The sequence below is a fragment of the Aythya ferina genome (assembly GCF_964211825.1).
Source record: "Aythya ferina genome assembly, chromosome: 9".
In the NCBI taxonomy this organism is placed as follows: domain Eukaryota; kingdom Metazoa; phylum Chordata; class Aves; order Anseriformes; family Anatidae; genus Aythya; species Aythya ferina.
This window is the reverse complement of record NC_140305.1, coordinates 9869126-9889271: the sequence shown is the minus strand read 5'-3', so window position 1 is coordinate 9889271 and position 20146 is coordinate 9869126. Positions and strand designations below refer to the sequence as shown.

The 20146-nt window shown below is 47.5% G+C and overlaps 1 long non-coding RNA gene across 1 annotated transcript in view; it reads right to left on the bottom strand.

Annotated features, from left to right (window-relative positions):
• The window catches only part of LOC311441543, a 32488-nt gene extending 17987 nt beyond the window's left edge, over positions 1-14501 (bottom strand). The window contains exons 1-2 of the long non-coding RNA XR_014696025.1: positions 14459-14501; positions 12075-12246 (exon numbers count right to left, since the gene is read on the bottom strand). This is a non-coding gene — a long non-coding RNA (uncharacterized lncRNA). The remainder of the gene's footprint in view (positions 1-12074; positions 12247-14458) is intronic.
• Positions 14502-20146: the final 5645 nt, after the last annotated feature.

Below are 20146 nucleotides of genomic sequence, written 5' to 3'. Positions count from 1 at the left end.
CAAAGATCTGCTCCAGAGTCTGGAATATGCTGATACTTCTGAAAGAGGAAACTTTATTTCCCAGCACATTTGTAAAGAGCGTCCTCTTTATATGCACTGCTTGAGAAGATTAATTTGTAGCCTGGAGATGCTTTGCTTTTGCAGAGTAACTGTTTCTTTCAGGAGGAATTTTTTTCCAGCCCTGGCCTCTTGTCATCAGGCCAAGAGATGTTCCTACTAGAGCAGAGGCTCTGCTGAGCATCTCTGCCCCTTCAGGAAGCCTGCGCCATCCCGCTGGAAGTGGTGCACGGTGCCCTGGGCACCAGTGACTCACTGGGGAAGCACGCGATTTGGGTGATAACTGCAGCTGGGCAAGAAGGAGCAGGAAAGCAGGAACACTGCAGCTTGGCAGTAAGCCTGAAAAGGGCTGTTTGCTGTTCCTTTGACAGCTGCAGTGAATCTGTCACTGCTCTGCCTCCCAGCGCAGTGTCGAGCACAGTCTGCCCCAGCAGGCACCCACACTGTCCTGCCCCTGCATCAGCCTTCCTAGAGGGTCCTGGGATGGCTGCAACTACTTTCTAGTTCACAGCAACCCCAGGGAAACCCCACATATGTCCTGATGGAGGTCTTAGCAGACAGAATTGGAGAAAGAAAGTCATTCTGACCATTCCCTGAAACACCTAACATATAAAAAAGCAGCCTGTGTTCTTCCTCCTAGCCCATGCAGACCCTGCAGCAAAGCGGGAATACCTAGCCCTCTCCTGGCACAGTAGAGCCTCCAAACACCCCAGTGTCTGCCACAGTGCAGCTTGTAGGTGTGGGACAACGCGTTATGATCTGCTGTCCCTGGAGAGCCAGACTTCAACACCCACTTGAGGCCGCTACTCACCAAAGGCTCAAAGTCACGTAAGCTTAAGGCCCACAGATATCTCAGCAAATAATTGTGTGATAGAGGAGATGAGTTGGCTGAAGCAGTTGGTTTTGAGGCTCCTACATCTGTCACATATGCTGCTCAAGGATTTTACCTCCAGGTAGACTTGGTTGCCTGGACCAAACCCGCAGCCATGCATGTGCTTCACAGCTGTCCAGAGAACTGTCCACTGCTTCTGACTGCCACGGTCTCCTCTGCAATTGGAGTACATCTGGTGCAAGCTTAGAGCAGAACTCCTGATTCAGTTTTGATTAAAATGAACCCAGTCTTGCATGCAGAGAAACCGAGCTGCCAACCGATACAGTGCACCGAGAGTGATGACGGTTTGGAAATTTGCTTCAAAACCACACAACTGATCCAAAGTGAAACACCACTATGGTGGGAGCCTATGATCTCTCAGCTCCCATTGGTTTTCTAGGGAAACATGGCTACTCTAGACTGAGCCTAAAGTGTTTCTATAAACTTTTGGTTTTACAGCTTCAATCCCAGCCCCTTGGGGGAGAATTTACACACCTTTCACCTTTCATCCAACTGTCTGTGTCTATATACAGCTCCTGGCACACAGATCAGAGAGGCCTCACCCAGCACAGAGACAGCTCTCCCTCCCTAAATGTGGGGCAGGCATTGCTCCAGCTGCCTAACAAGTCAATTTAGAAAGTCAGCCCACGGTACGAATGGGTATCTCAGAGCAAGTCTGAGCGGGAAGGGATCTGCCTGCCAACGGCAGGCTCCTCCAGCAGGCCAGCAGTCTGGAGTTGCATTTGGGTAGTGCCTGCCTGTCCTCGGCCAGACAGGGTCCCATTGGAAGCAGTGCTGTGTGGGCCACCTGCGAAAGTATATTTCTGCTCCATGCTGTGTACCTTCCCAACCACTCGTGTGGATTGGGTGGGTCCTGAGAGAGAAGAGCTCGAGGCAAGCCTTAGGAAAGTATCCACGGCAGAGGCGCAAACAAGGGCTGCGAGGTCCCACTCTGATGGACTGACTGCTGCCAGCTGCCTGCCTGAGAGGGAGGAATTCTCCATTTATGTGGGATTCTGTCTGAAATAGGAAACACAGTTTTTAGTGGCTATGATCAGTCAAAGCAGAAATGCAAAGACAAAAATGAACAACCAGAAGAACACATCCACATGCTAGATGTTTTAGAACGAGGGCTGAAAAACCTTTTGCAGCTGCTGCAATTCTGGGAGCAGCCTCACTCCAGTGCTGATGTGTCTCTGCCATCTGCAGCCAGAGGCCCTAAGCCCTTCTAAAGCCCTGATGTGAACTATGAGGTGGGCCATATCTCCCTCCTCAAATGCCTGTGTTCCAGCTGTGCCTTCACACCTTTCACAATTCTCATTTCAGCCTCATCCCCACTTTGCAGAAAGGCAAAGGGCTATGGAGGAGCAGGTTCTGGCTGCACGTCGCTGCTTGGAGCTGCAAAACATCTGTGGCTGAATCGAGTCCCCAGGAGCGTGCATTGCTGTGCAGTGCAGGGCTGACCTGGCAGCAGTTAATCATGCCAGGGCTCTGTGCTCTCCACTGGTACATTGCTGCCATCTAGTAAAACTCCTTCAAATATATGTGAAAAGCCCCTTTCACTAAATATATTCAGGCAATACAGTCCTTTAAAGGGACATGGGACTCAACAACTAACACAGTTTCCTTGGCCCTCCATGTGTATCTATGTGTGTGCCACTGGGTTTGTTTATATACATACATACATATAGAAGCATCTTTGTACATACCTATACACGTACACGTAAGAAATATCAGTAAGGCTACACAGAAACTAGAAGGATCAGGAGGCAGCAAAACAAGAGGAGACCAAAGTCAGTACACAAAATAATGGCTTCCCTGAGAGCCTCCCCATGTTTTTTCCACAACAAAACCAACAGTAATGAGGCCAAAAAAAAAAAAAAAATCAGACCAAAGGAACAGTGAAACCTGTGGCAGAACAACAGAGAGAAACAACAACTGAGAGAAAAACAAATGGAGCATAAGGCAAACTGAATTGCCTACTCAGCCTGTCCTAACAGGGCAGTTTTGGTGTGTCCTGACTTCCCAGGTATTCTGAAGGACTCAAAAATCAGTTTCTCATGTACACCTTTCAAAAATGCTCATGCATGGCACAGAGACAGCTGATCTGGCCTAGGTAGGAAGACAGGAAAGGTTTCATATTGGGCTTCCAAAGATTTGCTGGCCTCAAAGGCAGGATGAATTAGCTTCAAAGGTTGCGTAGCCTGTTTGCTGTGGAGAAGAGGACTTGCCTTTTCTAAAACAACACTTCACATGTGTGAGAGGGGGGGACCACCATTTGCAGGAAGAAGGCGGCTAAAATGCAAAGTATTTCCATGTCCCCCTACTTCTCTGGCACCCTCAAAATTATCAACCCCTACTTAGTACCCCTCTCCCCAGTTTAAAAAACAAAACAAAACAAAGCATTTTGAATAGTGCTGGCCATTCCTAGTACAAAGCACAGTGTGCACACATTATATAAAAGAGACACTGCATTCCTCCGGGAAGAGATAACAAGCCACAGGGGAGGAATGCTTTCCCCAGCGTGTCTGTGCATGACCTAAACCTAAACAGAATCAGCATGCAACTGGCAGCTCCCCAGCAGATGACTCTCCGTGTGTTTGAATGCAAGTCAAGGTGGCAAAAACAATCAACCAAAATGCCTGTCTGCAGACAGACTGCACAGACCTGCAGGACATGGAGAGAGGCCACTGCACTGCACTGGCTGAGGGTTCACCTCACGCTTTAGGACTTGGGTTCTTCAAAGAGCTCAACTCAGGCTTTAGATGCTGAAAAATCTGGTTCCGAGGCATCCTCAAGACAAATCCTGAACCCTGAAGTTTGATGGAGCGTGGGCACTTGCACATGCTTCCACACACAATTACAGTGAGTTTCCTGAAGGATTCTCTACTCCCAGTGACAGGAAGCCCACCACGCATTCCTGCTTCCAGGCATGAGCAGAGATTTGCCATGCCTTAGCTCCCCAGACACCACACACGAAGGATGAGGAGGACTCACACAGTAACACATTTGGTCAAAGACTTTACATCTGCCTACAGCGCCATAGGGCTCCAAACATCACTATCATTTAGGAGTAGAAGTTTTAGTTAGATTGTACCAAATGTGTACAATTCTCCCTGAATTAGACCCAACAACATATTGAGGACTGGCTTAGGAAGCAAACGCCCTCAGTCTTCCTGTCACTGAGACAGCAGCAAGTGAACAGGGAGATGTGGTGGATTGGCTGCCAATCCATCGATAGGCAGCCAGCTACTCTCACCCACACTTACCAGTTTTGCTGGTGCAGCTGTACTGGCAAAACTCCCCACTACAGCAGAATCGAAGAGTGGGATCAACAAATCAGACAAGCAAAATCAGCTTCATTTACCCAGCACTTTTATGCTGGTATAACTGGTAGGGATTGTGCAGTGAAGCGGTGTAATTAGAATAAAACAAATAAACAAACCTTTGCTGCCAGCATCCTGCACTGACCAAACTTGGAGGCATGAATCTGTTTTATCCAGTGGTCCTCTACAAACCAGACACAAAGGACTATTGCAAATGTCCATGAAGTGCTCCCATCTTTGGGGTGAAATACTGAACCAGCTTAACACAGAAGGTGCTTTGGCTGAGGTAAGCAATCAAAAACACTGTAAGCAGCTGGAAATGGAGGAAGGCAGAGAAACAGAGGAGGGCTCTTAGGATGAGATTTTGGCCACTGTTGCTGTGGAACTGATGTATTTGGCCACTGGACTGGAGACGCTCCGAATTACTGGATATATGCATGCTGGGGTGTTTGGTGTCTCGCAGCCAAACTAGAGATGGGAATTTCCCTGTTCACACCATTTATTGGAATACCTGTTCAGATGTAAGAGCAAAAGAATCACTTTAGATGGGACCAAGAGCCTACCTAACAGCATCCTGTCACTGAGGGGCCTAGGCAAGGAGCAGATCAGAGTGAGTAGGGAACTGCTGTTCCACAGCACAACTCCCTGCTCCCAGCAAAGCTGCTGAGGGGGAACAGAGACTGCCCCTACACGCACCTTCCCTCCTCACAGCCTGCTCTGAGCTGCCTGGCCTCCATCCAAGGGCAAAACTCCCTTCTGAATGGGACCACGCTTGAATTGTATCCTCACAAAACAGCCAGACCTTTCTGCTACAAAGCAAAGACAAGAGTTCAACAGTCAGAGCATGTCATACTTTTTTGGTTGTTGTTTTTTTTTTATGGGATCCATTTGCACATTGCCTAACCGAAACCCCTATGTATTGAAATCAGAATTAAGCAGGGCCGAAAATTGAAGACTGTAGAGACTTGAATTTCAGAGGGCTAACGCTGAGGCTCCTATTTTAAGTCCTGTCAGATCTAAGGCTGTCAGTCAAAGGGTCACATTTGCCTTCAAAGACTGCTGTCCTATTAGGGATTTCCTGATGCTAAGCATCCTGGCTTAGCTGCCCGTTCTGTGGCGGGCTGGGAGCTGCAAGGAGGAAACTGTGAGACCAATCACTTCAATGTATCAAATACCCACGAGCTCAGTGCTCTTGTGTGGGGGATACAAAAAAGTATGTGTGCTAATTTCATTTTCAAAGTGGTGCTTAAATTTTGCTCTCCCTGGAGAGGGTATGTGACAGAACAGAACCGCTTCTCTTGTACAGTTATGAATCCTGCAACCACAGCTTGAAAAGCCAACCCATTGCCTCTTCTGCCAGGTAACTGGGGCCTTCTGCCAGGCTTGAGAGCTCCTTCCAAAAGCCAGCTGTAAGTGAAAAGTATGGCCATGGGCTCTACCACCTCAAAAACATTTCTCCTCTTGGCAAGAGCATCCTGATTCTGAGGGGAGGGCAGCTGCTCCCTTTCTGCCAAGGCACAGTGCACCCCTTAGTCTGGACCACGACTTTTGCCCCCAGAAAAAAGGACTCAGTAGCTACAGCACTGGGCACTGCAGAACTTTGGCTCATCCCACCCCAAATCTGGACATAGAGCTGGAGATCTGGGAGGCTGTTTCAGCTGGGATTTGTAAACAGCAAAGGAAAAGCCCAAAGACATAGGAAGCCCAGTGGTGTTTGAACTTACCCTGCTGACACAGTCCAAGGGCTCTGCTCCTGCTGTCTCTGCCTCCAAGAGGCCCCGGCAGTTTCTCAGTGCTGTATGAACAGTGGCGGTCCCAAAGCACAGGAGACTTACTCCAGCAGACTGCTTCTGGGGAAGAACCACCTCAGAGCGATGCAGCCACAGCATTGAGCTCTGCAGCAGTCCTTCTCCCTCCACCTCCAGCAGTCTCGCTGTGGAGCCCCGATGTGGTCAGGGCCTGTATTTTGCTTCCACTGTCTCCCCTCTCTCCAGGGTAGGTTCTCTGATCAGTTAACACAGCTCTGCTAAGAGGGAGGAGATGGGTGAATATAGCCATGAGGCCCCTACGCAAGTGCCCTGGGAAGGGGGGAGCTCTGCCCAGGGCAGCAGCTGGCACTGACACACCAAGCAGGGCACAAATATCTCCCCTTCTCCTCCTGCTGCCTTGCCAAAGCATTTACAACTAATTTTGAGTTTCCCCAAGGGAAAAAAGATTAAGGAATGAGTAAGAAAACCAGAGTCAGCTCGTACTCCCACTTGCACTTGGGGGTTCAGCTTTGATACCTGCAGCATGTGGAAACTCCCATTTTGACTCCCAGGGACCATTTTTTCACCACACCTTGTACTCCCACCAAGTTACCCTCCTTCACAGATCTGCCCCCAGATAGAGTACCTCTTCTGCCTGAAAGCTCTTCTCAGATCAAACCAGCAGTGCCTCTTTGTAGGGAAAAGAAATGTGTTCAGAATTCAGTTTTGGCAGTGCATCTGTGCTGCTCCTTCCCCAGCCCAGGGGAATTCGTGTTTTTGTCTGGTCTGATGTCTGCACAAAAAAATCCGTTTACATTCTCCATGATACTAAAGGTACCCACAGCTCAGGCCATTAGGAGCCCTTACTTCCTCTCCAGGTGTTTTTATTTTATTTATTATTTTTTTTTTTCCATTTGTGTTACATGAAGACAGATTTGTTAAAAAAAAATAATGGGGGGGGGAGCTGAAGTGTCTGCTGGTGAAGGGCACAGGCAGGGGTGGGGAAGTGAAGCTCCATGCTGGTCTCTCTGAAAGACCTCCCTTCACAGGTAAATTTGGCATGGCTGACCACCCAATCTGCTTTTGGCTGGCTGATTAACACATGTACAACACATCTACGAGAAAAAAAAAACCAACGGTGGAAATGACAGCCATTCCCATACAGACTGTGTTCCGCTCATGAACAACCTGTTCTGAGCAACCCCGAATCCCAACACCAAAAACACCAAAGCAGACCTGGGCATCAGCCCAGGTACTGACCAGAGGCAGCCCTTTCCAAACAGATCTGAGAGGTCTGTGGAAGCATAGAGCCCAGCTCCCGTGCGCCAGCTCCACGTGCCTGCACTGATGACTGCTGGAAAGCCGGAGTGTAGGCAGGGGGGCACTGTGCTGGGTTTGTCACACCTCCCTGCTGCTATCCCAAATCAGAGCCCAGCGAGGGGCTCATCTTCTGTGGTAACTGGTGGGGAATATCCTGATGGGGAATGTGTTTCTGTGTGGTGTGACGCTCTGTATTTACAGGAATACAATATCCACAAAAATACACTGGGGACTCACCCAGCTGGCGGAGCCGTGGCGGTCTCCTGCAATTATACATGACATACGAGAGATGGGATGCCAGCTAACACCTGCCTTGTGTTTATACAACACCACAGTACAACAGCTGCTCTATGCCCCATGCATCCGAGACTGCTTGGAAGGTAAATACACCAAGTACAGGATAACCTGAAACTGCTAGGCAGCTAGGGCAAACACCAGGTGCAATTGCTGTGCTCTGAAAAGGAAGGGCACTCACGCAGGGATCCTTACCAGTGCTGACAAGGTTACCTGGGAGGGAATTCCCAAAATATTGATGCCCATATGTGTTTTCTTCCCAGAAAGCCACATCTCTTCCTTCTTTCCTTCAAGTCATTATGGTATTTGCAAAAGCCAAGTGAAACCTTGAAATCACACTTGAACAAACTCCGAGAAACAAACCTCCACCAACAGCTTAGCTGGAAGCACTGATTGCAAGAGCAAGCGATGCCTCTAAATGCTGAGCAAAGCCAAATTTCAGCCCAGGTGAGCTGCTGTGTGCAGTGTAGGCATTCGTGGCTCTGGCTGTTGCCTCTTTACAGAGCAGGAATCAGATGTTGCGGGCTGGGCAGGAGGCACTGTGTGTAGATGACACTGTTTTATGATCTGGAGAAAGAAGAAACAGTAATTCACAGAAGAGAGCAACTCCTCACTGTCTTGCAGGACAACACACAGTCCTGCAGCACCATGCAGGGCAGCTGGCTGCACCCTCAGCTCTGCTGCTAGTTTCCTCCATGATGCTGCAGGCGTGACCCAGGGTGGGGGTGCAGAGGGCAGCCCCTTCCCAGCTCCATGCTGCTGCTGGTCCCAGCATCACCTGGTGCCTGCACACAGCCGGGCCAGCTCTGCCCTCTGCCTGCTCCTACGCCGACATGCTCGGGGCGAGTACTTTGCCCCATTCTCCTCGAAAGTGCAAGCAGGTGGTTAGCTCGTGCAACCCCAAACAAAAGCTCACAAACTTTCCCCTGTGCATTTTTAATTGCTGTGTGTAGCACAGTGACACTGAAGAAAATGAAGAGCAAGGGAGAGAGCAACAGAGAAAAAAGGGCTGGGTTGGCTCTGAGCAGGCCAAATTCTGCCAGGCGGGCTAATTTAGAGTGTGCAGCACTCGGTCCACATGAAGCCCTGTTAAATTTAGCAATGCTAAACTCTATGAAACAACAGGTAAAAGAATATTCACAAGTGCAGCTGCCAAAATACATCCCACTGAGAGACGTGACAAACACTCTGTGGATTTCCTTGGGATCACAGCAAACGTACAGCCAGGGCTGGTACACCAGGATTTCAAGGTGACCATCTGATTTCAGTGTGTACCTTTAGTGTGGTTTCAGAGACAGACTTCACCAAGAAAAAACAGGAGGAATTGAAAGACAGAAACAAAATCAGCAAAGGGGTTCTAGGACCTTCAAATTAGCAGATGCCTATGGATCTACACCACGAGGGTGGGTGGATTCCCTCCCTGCTGCCTGAGAAAGGCTGAGCCACCACCGCAGCGTGCCCTGCAATGGGGCCACAGACAGAATCTCTTTCTTCCACCCAGCCACCTATTTCCACAAATCTCTAAGAATTTAATGCATTAGAGGCCTCTGCTTTTCAGTCAGACGTGGTTGAAACTGCTCCTACAGGTTCCAGTCACTTGGGGTGGAGGGAGTTACCGAGGGCCTACACACACACACGGTGTGGTGGATCTGCACTCGTCTCACTTCTTCAGGCCCTGGGCTGGAGGAGAGAAAGTAGGGGCTGCACAGCACCCTAATACATCTGCTCGCCCCAGCTCCTAGGCAGATGAACGGCTGAGCCCCAATGGGAGGGTGGCAAAGAGCCAAATGCTCCTACTTCAAAGCTCAGCAAGGCGACCAGATTGTCTGTTGGCTTTTATTACGCTGCTATTGCTTGCGTGGTGAATTCCAGACAGGGGATGTAATGATAGACGGGCTAGAATTGCCTCGCTAATGATAAAGTTCAGGTACAATGTGTAGCCAATAAAGAACAAACCTCTTGAGTTTCATTCGGAAATAGCTGCTCTCAGTCACAGGAGTTTGCATAGCATGCATTCAAGGCATAATGACCGGCAGCGTTTGTCATTTGGGGGGAGAAGGTGAATTTTTAGCACGGAGTAAGTAGTGCAGATGGTCAAAATGCAACAACCGAGTTTATTCTTGGTAAAGGCTGGCCAGGCTGCTGGAGTCTTTGAGCAGGGTGCTATCAGTGAGTGCAGTGAGTTGTGGAGCCTTCTCTTCCAGGCAGAGCTCAGCAACACTCTCCTTCCAAATCTTTCTCTCCTCCACCTCTTCCCCATAGGATGGAAGGAAGAAAGAACAAAGGATGGGGATACTTAAAGAAATAGCATGGAACAAGTCTCAAGAAGGAAAATCACAGGATCACAGAATCGTTTAGGTTGGAAAAGACCTCTGAGATCATCAAGTCCAACCATTAGCCTCTCTTTGTCAAGTCTACCACTAAAGCATGTCCCCAAGCAACACATCTACAGAAAAAGGAAAAGTACAGCAGCAAGGCACTCTTAGAGAGCAGAGCAACAGAAGGGCTGGGCCATTACTATGCCTGCCAGTTGTCTACTGTGTGACTTTGGGGGAAGTCATGGCATTTCTCCACCTCACTTTTCCAGTCCATGGATTTATTTAGACAGCAATGTTTGCAAACCAAAGAACAAAGGTACGGTATATATAATAGGCCTATTCAAGCCCCGGGAGCTTCTGTTTGCTGTGTTTAGAAAAGGACCCATATCTTGCTGTGTCTTTCAAAAACAAAAGACAGCCAATCACCTCTAGCTGAAATTAAAGACCTGTTTTCTTTGACAACAGCTCTTACACATATCTAATGCCCAGCAGTGGCCCAAAGGTGTAGAGTGCTCCGTCAGTCCTTGTAGTATCACACCACTAAAGTGCACAGCAAAGGAGAAAACAGCACTGAAATACTATGAAGAGCCAAAAATTATCCCACACCATATTCACGAGCAGGTGATAAGCGGGTAACCACATAGCCTGAGTATTTGGGACTTCTGGCATGCCTTAAAAAGTGACCCTATGGGCTAACATCCCAGAGGCAGGGCCTGGCACAGCAATGGGTTCGGTCACAGGCTGACAGCACCACTCCATATGGTGCTAAGCCTCTTGGAAAGAAAGGTGCTGATAGCAAGAAGGGGATGCCTGCCAAAACGAGCCTGTACTGCAGCTCGCTCACTCAGAGCTGTCAGGCAAACACCACAAAACATCACCTGGGGAGCCAGGCTGACAAGGCTGCTGTGCACAAGGGAACAGGCCTGCTAAAAGAATTACACAGCACAAGCAGCCCAGCTCAAGGGACACCTGAGTCCTGGCCCAGCTCCAAACTAGCTCTGGTCCCTTTGAGATGTGGGGACAGCTCTGTGTGGCTGGCCAGCACCCAGGGTTTCCTATAGGACTGTTACCATGGAATAGGCAGCAAGCAGAAGTGACGCAGCTGCTTCCATCCCCACCTGTCCCTGGCAGCACCCTCACACCACCCCTGCGCAGAGCTGTACCCAGGCTCAGGGGGCTGCCAGGTCACTCATCTCCACGTACAGCATGGTGAGGCAACAGCTGGAATAACCAGTAGCAGAGATATTAGTAGCCAGCTGTGCACATCTGGAGCAATAGACACAAGGAGGACACTCAGACACTCCTCTTCCTAAGACAGGCTAGAAATTCCTTGGATCCCCTAAGGCACTGATCCACCAAGAACAGCACTATTTGCACTGACATATCCTCAAAAAAGCTGGAAATACGCCCTCACTTTGCAGGAGTGACAGGCTGGGGAAAGGACCAGGGAATATGGGGAATGCCCGAAGTCAGACAGAAGTGAGCATGTGCTGAATCGGCTTAGGCAAAATAAATCAATAGGCACTAAAATGGGAGGGTCCCTCACAGAGCCACGCAGCAGACAGAAACCCGCTGGAAGGACTGGAATGTGTTACTGGCAAATTAGCAGCTCTCTGTAAGATATGATCTGAACCAACCTGAAGCAGCCCCAGACAGATGCACCATCTGCTCAGAGCATTCCACAAGGACATCATGGTGTCAAAACCAGCAGACAGATCAAGGAGCGTTAATACAGAACATATCTGTGAGCCAGCCGGCAGGGAGAGATCGCAGCAGCCCTTCGGAAGGGCTGTCTCAGGACCATGCCTTCTGCTTGAGCCAGACTGGAATTTATCAATGACATAGTACACACAGAGGTGTGACTGCTGCTGTAATGCAATGGCTCTCTTGGAAGATGGAAAGGAATGGCAGGATGGACGTCAGACAGCAGCTGACAAATCATTCAACAAACGAGACGGCTGCCGCGAGACAGAAGATGAGGCATCCAATTTTAGTGCTCTAACAAAACAATCCAACAGTACAGGAGCCCCCATACAGGATCAGGTTTCACAAGTATCATTGGTACGCTTGCAAAAAGGATCACTCAATCAGATAACAAGAGTAGCAATGAATTCACAGCACTCTTCTCAAGTTCACCTACTTGGTGTGGTCTCCAGAGAACTCCCGAAAGATGCAGGACGTGGCTAACAGGACCACGTGGCTCACAAGAGGCCTGCAGATCTCCCGTCCTGGATGCAGCACAACCTTAAGATCCACTGTGCATCTCTGGAAGAGGCAGGTAACCTCTGCTCTTCTTTTCTTCGTGTCAGCTCCTGCAACAAGAAATTCAGTTCTGAGACCATGTGGGCAGGCAGTGCAAGTCCTCCTGCTCCTGGGCCCTTTGCAGCACACAAAGCAAGGCGGGATGCTGGAGCACTGACTCCTCTACACCTCGCCTCCCTGCATGCTGCAGCGAGTGCAGGGTTAGACCTTCAGTCTAAACTCCATGCACCAGGCTTAGCCCCACAGACTCTAGAGGATGCCACTCAGCAGAGATCCCTCTTCCCCTCACCTGTGCCCCATGGACCTGGCAGCATGTGTGATTCTCCGGCACCCTCAGTTCCTTCAGCTCTCTTGCCACCATCATTTTTCAGTTGTCTCAGGTCCAGCAGCAGAAAAGCAGCACACATGTGCTCTTTGCAAACCCAGCAAGCAGTGAGGCAAACCGAACAAGTTAATTTTCCCTCCTGCCCCTCAGCTCCTTGGTATGTTTGATGCACTAGTTCAGCTGTCAGTACTCCACTCTGTGGCAAAGGAGGGGAGCAGGAGTCACGTTACAAACCCAGTTTTCTTCCTGAAGGATTTTGAAAGAGGATGGACATTACTGGGGAAGGTGAGGCTTATTCCTCATTTCTTTACAGGAAGGCTCTATCAGTAACAACACCGGTAATAACCAAAAGAGGCAGCTCAGGACTCTGGCTGAACATGTTTCTTATATCTTACAAGTAAGACGTCTCAGTGTAAGTAAAACAAACAAACACTGGAACCAACCAAAGGCTAATTAGAGCTGTACAGCATTTGCCAGAAAAGCCCCCTGCTGAGATACAGCTTACCCTGGCAAGGGCAGTTGTCTGTCTGTCCAGACAAATCGCATCCTGGACTAGCTCACGAACAGCTGATGGGCAAGACGGCTGCTGGGGGTACCCCTTGTGGCAGCTCCCTGCGACATCCTTACCGGCACCCTGCAGGGAGAGGTGCTACTTTTACTCCCAGAAGACAAGGCTACACTGTGAAAACTCATTTAGGCTCAAGGAATGCAATCGCTGGAGGACAAGCCTCTTCTGGCAGCCTGGATTTTAAGAGCAAAATGTGAACGTTTACAGGCCTTGCAGGAAAAGCTGGAGCACCCCCCGCTGCTTGCAGTGCAGCCAGGGGACACTGCTGCTCAGTGCAACTATCTGCTCAGGAGGGCTCAAACACACATGTTCACGCCTGGCTTGTTCAGTTGATCTTATTCATATCTGAAAACAAGGCAGGCTATGGGAACCTAGTGTATTTACTGTGTTCGAGGTGCATTTTAAAAGCTTGATTCCTACTCCATTAAAATTGATTAACTTGGCAGAGAGTCTGTAACAGACTTCATTTCGAGACATACGAAGAAATGAAGATGGTTAATGCAATTATGCTGACAGTAAAACGTTGAACTTAATTAAGATCTCAGCAATGATGACATATTTATGATGATTAAATTCAAGATCTGCAGATAAGAGGACAAAGGTAAATTTCTTGGTTCCCTGGACTCTCTTTTCTTACCTTCTCTCCTAAAGACAAAAAATCACTACAAACCTCAGCCTGTCATTCCTTCCCAGGGATGTTCATAATCCCCAGCTAAATTTAACAAAGGATCAAGGATCATTAAAAAAAAAAAAAAAAAGGAAATCAAGTTCTTGTAAATTAGTGAATATGGGCACCTGGGCTGAGGTGAGCAATCCTGCAAGAGGAATTCATCTTTTACTTGGCTGAAGAGGAAGAATGCATGGATATGAAGGAGAGAGGATCCAACCAGATGACACAAAGCCATGGGGAACCAAGCTTCATCGTTCTCAGAAAAGCTTGCCAGATGGCAAGTGTGAAAGGAGACTTTCTCCTGGAGGCACATAGTACACTACAGATGACGTTAAAGATAGCTTCATCTCTTTTGATGGCTACTTGTATTGCACAAGTGCTAAACAGGCAGCTTGTTACTGCACACAGTGCTGCACACCCAGAACAAGAATCCTTCTGCTTCCACAGCAAACTTTCCCTTGCTTCTATTGCAAAACTAAAAGTGAGTTCCAACAAAATTCCAGCCACCTGGGGCTGCTCGAACAGCCCCCTCCACTCACACCCATCTCCTGGCCAGGGGGCAAAAATGACTGCTTTCTACACCTTTCCCTTTATTAAAAAATAAAATAAAATAAATAAAAAATAAAAATTAAAAGAAACATTAAAAAAAATAAAAGAAAAAGGAAAAGAGAAAAAAAATCATACTGAAATAATACTTACTCTAGTAAGCTGGAGCAGACAGCTTCCATCCAGACCTGGGTTACTGCATTAAACAAAAAAAAAAATCCAGATATTTATATCGAGAAGCTCTCCTTGAAAACCCTGACAACACACTGGTAGTCCTACCAGCATAAATAGAGCCATGGAAGTGATGGCTGAAAGGGACCTGTGAAGGTCCCTTGTCTAAACCTCCTTGAAATAGGGCCATTGCCAACAGTTGATCAGAAATGGTGTCACTTTGTCTAACTAAGCCTCAAAAATGACAAAGGATGGAGATTCTCTGATCTCCCTGGGAATCCTCTTCCAGTGCTGGACCGCTCTCCCTCGTGAGAGGCAATTTCCTAATATCTAATCTGAACCTTCCCAGCTGTGATGTGCAGTCACCGCCCCATGTTTCTCTATCTGCCACTAATGAGATAAGCCTGGCTCCAGCAGCTTTGTAACTGCTCTTCCAGTCACTGTAGGACACTGCTAGATTGCCCTCAGCCTCCTGACCAAACAGAACAAGCCCACCTCCCTCAACCTCTCCACGTACCTCCAGGTCCTCACCACATTGGTAGTTCCCTGCTGGGTCCCCTCCATATTCTCACAATTGTTTTCACCCTGGGGCCCCAGAACTGGACATTACTGCCCTTGCCATGGGCACAAACCCAGAGCCCTGTCTGTAGGCTGGCAGTCAGCATTTCTGGAGCAGTCTGGCACTGGGTAGTCTTACATGGGTGACTTTTATCCAGCAGGACGACAGAAGAAGTGTTGAAGTGAAATACCGGACAGTCTAGAGGGAGAAAAAACTTCTAATGATCTGTACTAAAGCATAATATTATCGCTGAGAGTTACCCTGCTCAAAAACAAAGTAGGCAAGTGCGGGATGCCATCCCTGTTTGCACTGCTGTGCCGGGACAGCAATCTGCTACAAGTACCAAATGGTGCTTCTCCTGCCTGCCCCAGACACTTCCAGCACACCATGATGAAGCCCCTCTAGCCTTGGGGACCCTCAGGTAGTGGCTCAGTTTATAAAAGGAAGAGGAAACTTTTATTTAGACCAGAAACTTTCAAGATCACTTCCTCCTTCACATGAAATCTGTGTAATTACTTAACTTTATTGATACAACAAAGAGGCAGACGTCACCGGAGTAAATCAGTCAAGCACCCTCCCCATTCAGGCCTGAATACAAACATCATAAACTTTTTCCTAGGAAACACAAAATGAATAAAAGCAGGCCTTGGTGTTGAGACCAGATCCCCTCTCTTAACCACTAGCCTACAGGTCATATTCCTCCTCCTTCCAAGTTCCTCCTTGGAGCTCAGCTCTTCTCTTCTTTATAAACCCATAAGACATAAACGACTATGTAAAATCAAAATAGTCAGACTAACTTTTCCTATAAGAGAAAATCCAAGAAAACACAAAGGGTTTTTGGCAAGATGACTGTGTGCAGGGAGGTGCTGAAGAAACAGCATGCACTCAAGGTACCCACTGAACACAACCCGCACGACAGCCAAAGGGAACTTGTGGCAGTTTCTCTTGCCTGTCCTTTGAAATACATTGACCACCAGAAGAGTTTCACTTAAAAACACCACACACTTTTGGCAGCATAGTGAATACTAAGGAGTATGTAAGTAACACGTTGATTGAGAAGATGCCTCTGAAAAACATGAGCATACGTCCATCTGACCTAGCTCCAGAGGGTGTAAAGCTGTTCAGGAAAGATGGAAGGAAGAAATGTGACAAACTGAGGGAGTTCAAGATGAGGTGACATGCCCAGAACGAAGGCTGGAATCACACCCCCAGGTGGAAACAGTACTCATCTACAACTACCACAGTCATCCCCTGCCCTGCTGGGCATACTGCTCCTCACCAGTCTTGGCAGCAGCAGGGCTGGCAGTGGAGCAACAAGCACATGTCTTGCTGCTACAGGAAGGCCCTCACCTTGCAGAGTGTGGTGCCAGGTCCGAGTGGCCCTCCTTCTTGCTCCACAAAGAGCAGCACCCGTGAGCACTGTCCCTCAGAGGAGGCTATGACCTGTTGACCACGTTTGACTCTGCAAACCTTGGTCCAACCTTCCCAGTTGGCCACCCGTGGCTGGCAGTGCCCTGCAGTGGTCTTGTGCTTCACCCCCTGCGCTGCAGGTCCCTGCCATGCCCTGGGCTGAGCTCTCCTTTCTTGTCAAGGTGAGGCCCAGGCTCTTTCTAGGCAGCTGTAGGAAGCAGGCTCAATCTGTGCCGTTTGCATTTCAAGCACCGACAGGTAGGGACTTGCACTTTTGCCCATGGTTTCCATGATGAAAGTCCCTAGAGGATCTGTTTACATTGACATCTGGGGTCAAGCCTGAGGGTTGGCTCCACTCAGCTTTGGCCTACCTCAGAGTTTGCACCAAAGCCATCCACTCTGTCCTTCCTGATGCTCCAGATGAGCTCTTCAAGGAATCAGGCTTGTTTCTCCTTCTGGGCTTGTCTCTACGTGTAGGTGTTAGTGACAGGAAGCGTGCTCCACAGCAGCTGTAAGCCAAGACCGGGCAGTTGTGGATTTGGTGTTGGCCAACTGCTCGAGCTTGTATCTTGCAGGTGAATGGTCTGATTTCAGCGTGAAGGCGTGAGACTGACAAGTTGAATTCTTCTCAGACCCTGGAGTCTAGCAAACCTGGGCCAGAAAGCCTCCCAGAGCAAAGCTAAAGGAGGCATCAGAGAAGATGGCTAGCAAAGCAGGAACTGGAAGTGTCTCTGAAGCCAAGCTTTAGGGATTTCCCTGCTATGGCCTGAGACCACGTCCCTGACAAATTTTGTGGTATATACCCACAAATGCTTGTATTTGCCCGACTATACAGCCTAATAATCACAAGTTGCTTGTTTCAAAGTTCGGAAGCCCATCATGGATACTCCCATGACTCCCTGTTCCACCTTTCAGACCTTCCACATACATCTCCTCCACTAAGCCAGTAGTATTTTACAGACTACCTGGTATTTTACAGACTACCAGCTTCTGCACCTTCTCCAGCATATACTTCTCGTGACTCAAATGAGCACAGGGATTCACCAGCCAAAATCCCAGAATTCTTGCTTCTCAACATGTTTCTCTTTCAAGTTACTGTTACTCACCAAATACTTAATCAGGTACAAGCAGCTTTTGAAGTGCCTAATCTCCTACATTTCATTGCATTATTTTTATCCACAGACAGTTTAGGTAGCACAATTGTTGAAAGTGCTTGCTGGGATCCCTGTGGCTGACTACAAGCCATAGGCCACAAATCTCTATTACTGTGGGCATGTTCCAGGCTGTCCACAGGAACTTCCAGGAAACACATCTACACAATTTGAGGTATCTCTTGCCATAGAGTCAAAAACAGGATTTATACAAAACATGAGCTACCAAAACGGGTACCAGGACTCTCAGGTAAAGGGTATTGGTCTCTGTTTCTAAAATATTTCTCATTTTGGCTTAGAAAAGACCGTGTTTATCAAAATTGACCATAAAATATATGCTATTCTTGCTAAACAGATGCGGTATATGCAATGTGAATGCACATCTGCAAGAGACTATGAAAGGAGACATTTTCTAGAGCATTTCACAAAACACACAGGGGCAAAGTTCAGAGCCTGATTATGTAGGTGTTAATCTGATAAAAATAAAACCTGTGTCCTGTCAACAAACTTGGAGTGTCATTGCCAGAGGTACAGACTGGAAGTAATCCTGGCCATGCACTGCATGTCAGAAACAATGTTCTGAAGGGCACATATTTAAAAAAGCTTTCAGTCTTAGGATTGTGTTTAAGGGCTTCAATACCTTGTCTGAAGAAAAAGTAAATTAACCAGAATATCTGAAAGTCATTTAGGAACTGATGAAGATATCTTACAAAGGAGAACTGGTGATGTAAATATCACTGTTACAATGATAGACTAACTTGCATGATGAAGTAAGCTCCCTAATTAGGATAACTTTCAAATACCAGAAATACTAGAGAAATCAAATACAAGAGGCTTCCCCAGAAATACCACAGAACTGCTCCCTCAAACACTGCAGGCAGATTTATTTTTTTTTTAACCTGACTAAAAGCACTCCATACTTACTTTAGACAATTTATTCTCACTTCCCTGAAGTAACTTCCACAAATACAATTAGATAGATTAAGCAATGGTCTTTCTAATCTCAAATGACATGGGATCCTGCCATTGTCACTGACAACAGACCACAGTCTCAGTAGTAAAGGTTCAAGCAGTTTGCAGTGTTGTATGTTAGACTTCTCTCTACTGGAGCCCAATAAGTTGAGGAGAAAGAATGTCCACATAATAAAAATGTCTGCTAAAATCTTTCAAAGCCAGATCTGTATTTAGGACTATCAAATATCTGAAAAGAACTGGTGAAGGTGAGCTGTCTCCAACAAACCAGTGCTTAATGCTCAAGGATAACCTGAGATGGAAAGTCTCTTGGTAGAAATGGAGTCCTGTCCCAATGGACTTAAAGATACAACCAAGATACAGCTGAGGCAAAATAATGATGAACTTGAGGTCTGGGGAATGGTTACCATTTAATGAAAACAAAGTTGTGCCTATTTGTGGGCAAGAAGACAACACTACCACAGAAAAATTATTCACTGGCATGGGAAGCCATTACCTAAACAAGCCAGACACCAAAGAATGGGCAGGCACCCTTTCTCCTGGTCCCACCAGAGCCCACTGGCACACAAGGCTTTTGTCAGTGGAGCCTCACTGCCCAGCACCAACCCAAGCCAGCAGAAAGAGGCTCTATTGTCCTCACTACAGCCCCTGTCCACGTGTTGCATCTGAGCATCAGAAATACCTTTGCAGTGGCAGAAACCAAGGCACATCTTCACAGTCAAAGGGGAATCCCAGTTTTCACAGGGAGTGAATGTAATCTTGGAGCTCTTTTGTGAGTGGACATAAGCCCCTTTTGAATGTTACACACTAAGGTTGTTGCTGGCATGAGTCTTTCTTCTGTGCCCCAGAGAGGAACGTGAGCATTGTGCCAAGTCTGATGATAAACGACAAGGGATAGGAAAAGCCTTAGGGTTTTTCAAAGGGGCAACAGATCCTCAGTGCTCAAGGCAGCAAACGTGATTTGCAGTGGCAAACAGATTTGAGTCCAAGAGAAGCTCAGCAAAGACTGATATTTAAGCAGATTTTCCTCTTAGGGTTAAACATCTCTTTTTAATAGCAGAGAAATCAATAGCAGTAGAGGGAACTACCATCAATTTGATGGGGAATGCTGCAATCCTCTCTGTACAGCTTTCCTCATTAACTTCATTTATTACCTATAACCTGTAGCTCTTCCAGATCCAGCATGCTCCCCTGGTCCTTGGCTCTGCGAAATGGACTAGTTTTCATCAGAGACTAGGCAGAAGACTAATTAAAAGTATACATTTCATTTGTGAAGGGACTCTGGGGAGATGAGGAGGGATGAGGAGATAGCTCTTTGCTTGCTCTGCCACCTAAACAGTTTTGTAAAAAGTAATTTGTAAAAGTAATTCAGATGACAGCAAACTGATGCCTAAGGAGCAACTCACTCATTAACCTAACATCCACCACAGTTTACACCCACCACCATTTATATGCACCATTAATATTTATAAGGATGACGTGTCTCTTTGACTAAACTTTTTTTTTTTTTTTTTTTTTTTACCTCCAACAACAACAGATGTTACACCATTTATGAAAGAAACTACTCAAGCATTTCCA